The sequence below is a fragment of the Cynara cardunculus genome (genome assembly GCF_001531365.2).
Source record: "Cynara cardunculus var. scolymus isolate 2C chromosome LG 2, CcrdV1, whole genome shotgun sequence".
Classification (NCBI taxonomy): Eukaryota; Viridiplantae; Streptophyta; class Magnoliopsida; order Asterales; family Asteraceae; genus Cynara; species Cynara cardunculus.
Window position 1 is genome coordinate 20,206,327 of NC_037529.1, and position 4,589 is coordinate 20,210,915.

The window sequence follows — 4,589 nt, forward strand, 5'->3', positions numbered from 1 at the left end:
ACTCAAGGTTGGGATAAACTATGAAAATCTACCTATTAAACATAAGAAATAAGTACTTTGAGCATGTAATAAATCATGCTTATCAGGGAGTAACTTCAAATTTCGCAAAAGACTCAAAAGAAGTGCGACTAGAGATAATTACAGAAAGATTATTCCGATGCTAAAACGACTGAGAGTTTTTGAATGAGAAGATCATCATTTCAAAAGTTTACCATCAGAGTTCTTTTTTCAAAGAGAAATTTTGTTAGAGTTTGTTGTCTGAAGATTCTTTGAAGATCACATCCTGTAGTTTGTTGTCTGAAGATTCTTTGAAGATCACATCCTGTAGTTTGTTGTCTGAAGATTGAAGATTGTTATTGATTCTGATCTACATTGTCAAAAGAGAAGATCATCACTGTTCTACATTCGAGGGAGAGAATGTTAGAAGATCTTTCTCAACAGATAATTGTCTGAAGATTTCAAGTGAAGTTTGTTTTGATGTTTTTGAAGAAGTCATAGCGGGCTTAAAGCTTCAAAGTTCAAACGAGACTCAAAGCGCGGAATTTCTTTCAAGTCTGAATACAAAGGGGGAGAATGTTAGGACTAAAAGTCTGTGTAAAATTGTATTCGTCTTGAAAGTTACTATTGTCTATAATTAAAATAGACATCGTATTTGACTTTTATTAGATAGTTTGACTTTGACATTTGACTAGTTGTTTGACCCTATAAATAGGGTGTTGTCTTGTAAATTGGAGAAGGATGCTTATTGTAAGATTTAGAATACGTAAAGAAAAGTTGACCAAGAATTTGAAGATCTTGACTTTCTCTCTCAACTCTCTCTATGATGTTCTTGATGATATTATCAGATCTGCCATTGATGTGAAGCTCATATGAAGATTGATCATTGTTAGGGACTCACACTTTCATTTTTGGAATTTGCCAGATTAATGATGTTCGGAGTTTGTACTCTTTGTTGATCATTATGTTCCGATTATGTGTCCTCATTACCCAAATTATTATTGTTATCATTATGTGGGTGTCCTTGTTGAAAGTTCGAAAATGGTGGTATTGCTGCAAAAATCGGCGGTTAGTTTTCCAAATGCAGTATTTCCGGAATGATTGGGGGAGGTAACGCCATGTTCGGAGGGAGTAGAGCAAAAAATGCTCTTTGAGCCATCCTCCTATAGTGAAATGTTCTCTCAATGTCGGGATCAAACTCAAAAAATTCCCCACGATGTGTCCATGGCATACACCACTTTTAAAACGATTCAAATAGTACTAGAAAAATCAAATATTTACTTTACTCAAAATAAAACTTTTATCTTGCCAATCACCGACAGCGGCCCCAAAAATTTGGTCGGTTATATCACACACCCTTAGACAAAGGAATTAGGCCACAAAGCAAGTATACAATACAGCCCAATATCGTGTTTCCAAGTAATAAAATGGTACAAGTACCGGATTATCGTCCACAGAGATTGTAGCAAAAGTTAAATGAGAGTCCAATGAAAGAGATGATTTCAGATGATGAATTTGAAGACTTTTGTTTGGAATTAAGGTGATTTAAAACAAAAACAGAATATATAAGGATTGCAAGGGTGTAAGACTTGTGGTGAGACCCAAACACAAATTCCAGCAGTCAATGCTATAGGAATGCTACAGCAAGCAATGTTTCAAAACATAGTTCCACCATCTATTTTGAAGGTATTCCTCTCGGACTTCACCATTGCAATATATTATAGCTTTCAACTCATATCTCTATGTGGATAAACAAATTTCTTTGTTAAAAATCACTCTCTTGAGTCAATTCCCATATCATTCGAGTTGGCGTGTGTTCTAGATAGTTCATCTCTGAATCTATCGTACTTTGACACTTTTAAAGAGTGACCAACCCGTCGGGAGTTAAGTTTGAAAGACATAAATGACAAGTTTCCTTGTCGGCAACTTTCTCAAGTCTACCTCTTATATCATTTAAGTTGATGTGCGTTCAATGGCTTATTTCTAAGTCCATGGAACTTTAACATTTTCAAAGTGATCAACCCGTCAAAAAGTGTACTTGGTTTTTTATAAAAACTCGAATGAAACAATGAAACATCGTTTATGAAAACACTTAGCTACTTTATTTTGGTTTGAAAATCTCACATTTCCGTCTCACACCCAAGCTATATAAACTTAGCTACTCATAACGGAAAGTAAATGACAAGTAAAATAAATGATGGAAAGTAAAGACATAAATGTAAATAACGAAAAATAAATGACCGAAAAATAAAAGACGAGAAAGTAAATTGCAGAAATTAAATAACGGAATATAAATGACAATAAACGTAAAGGAGCATAATGTAAAGAACAAGAATTAAAAGACAAGAAATTAAAGATGAAAAGCTAAAAACTAAAAGCTTGTATTTCTTCCAAAATGTGTTCACAAATCAGCCTTTGAGAGCTGATTTTAAGCTTGGAATTGGTATGCATAAAGATGAGCCAAGCACCTCCTTTTATACACAAAGGAGGCACAAAACAACAAAAGTTTTACCCATAAGTTAATACCCAAAAGTTAAACAAAGAGGATCTAAAGTACAAGATTATACAAAAAGTCTTAATCCCAGATTTTTAATCACCATCCAGCAATTTCCTGCTGTCCTCCATAAAGCATCAAAAAGGCAGCAGCTTAATCAATAAGTTTTTTCAAAAAGCCGCGCACGTATCAGATTGCTGCTGCTCCAATGCTGTAGCATCAAGCTGTTAAGCAAAAAGTCTCCATTAGCTTCTTCCTTTGAGTACCAACAAGTTAACCACAAGATTTAGCTCCATAATAACAAAGGTATAAAGAAAGTAATAAAAAATGACTCAAAGTAAGGATAAACGGAAACTAATCTAACTAATAATAAGTAAAACGAGTGCTTTATATGTTGAATTCTCAACATATATCAGTGTGCAACTTAGATTGTTTAGATAGGTTATCTTTACCTTATCTTTCCGCAAACAATCTTGTAAAATTTGTATTGATCCTTCTTTATCAATATACATTTTAAATTTGAAAAGTTTACTGTGTTTGTATTCACTACCTTCTACAAACTATTATACACATCTTGTAGAATCTAATGGGACCAACACATGTTACCAAGTCATCATCCTTGGTTTAATTTTTAATTTTATACTATGATTTTTTCTATTTGGTTGATTTTGATTCCAACCATGGTTATAGATTTCAAAGAGGGTCATCCAAAATAAGACAACCCTATGAAGAAAACCCCATGAATTGACACAAAGGCACCATCCATCTTTTTATACATTTTACTTTGTTCAAATCTTTTAACTCTTCACCAATGTGGGACAACTAAAACTCAACCACAATTCACCATTTGAGAATACTCAATTCTCATGATGCCATCTTAATATCCCAAGGTTTTACTTTCATATATATAATATAAAGATAAAGATATAAAGATGGTTGGTTTTGTTTTCAATCATGGTTATAGATTTCAAAGCATCCATCAGTATTTTATACATCTATCATCTTCTTCCAAATCTTTCCACCAATGTGAGATGATGAATATCAATTTTAATCATGATTTGAGGAAGACTCAGATCTCATGTTGTCAAGTCATCATCATTGGTTTCACTTTTAGTTTTGTACTTTGATTTTTACCATTTGGTTGGTTTTGATTCCAACTATGGTTATAGATTTTAAGGAGGATCATAGAAAATAAGATAATCCTATGAGGAAAACCCCTGGAACTGACACAACGACACCATCCATCTTTTTATACATTTCACTTTGTTCAAATCTATTAACTATTCACCAATGTGATACAACTAAAACTCAACCACAAATTCACCATATAAGAATACTCAATTCTCATGGTCCCACATCAATATCCCAAAGTTTTACAAAAAATCCTTTTGGGTGCGTCTCGATACATCTCATCCTAATGTGCATGCAAGGGTGGAGATCTATTTTTACGCTTCCCACCTTAATTCTCCTTCTCAATTGAACTCAACCCTCTAATCTTCCCCTCAGCGAGAATCCCCTTCAAGATTAAAAAGTCTTGCGAACATTAATTTTTAAATGGAGGGAAGGGCTTGGCTTGGGAAGGGGAGAGTGGTAAAAAGTGACAAATTGTAAATCTGTTGAAGTATTTCTATGTAGGTTCGAATCATGTCTCTCCTACTTTTTGTTGTAAATTTCAGAGAAGAGAAAAGATATGTATTTGGTTCAATTTTCTTTTGTTAGTTAATTAGTTTTTTTTTAAGTGATTGTAGTAGTTCTATTTTTATACTTTTTAAAATGACTTTTTTATATTGAAGATTTTGGATCAACAATGCATGTTATAACGATTTTATGAAATTCGAAACTGTTGATCAATCAAAGCCTTGACTAATTGATATTCGCATGATCTCGTTGGATAATTTGAACATTTATGTTGGGCATGGAAATATGATTTATGAATTACAAACCGTAATAATTTATATTAACACCACATTATTTAAGATAGTATTTTGTATTTCAAAATTTTCACCTATCTTTAATTTTGATGATTTATTTTTCAATTGTTATATAATTAAACATATGCATGTATTTATGTAAATAAAATTATATATAGTTTTATATA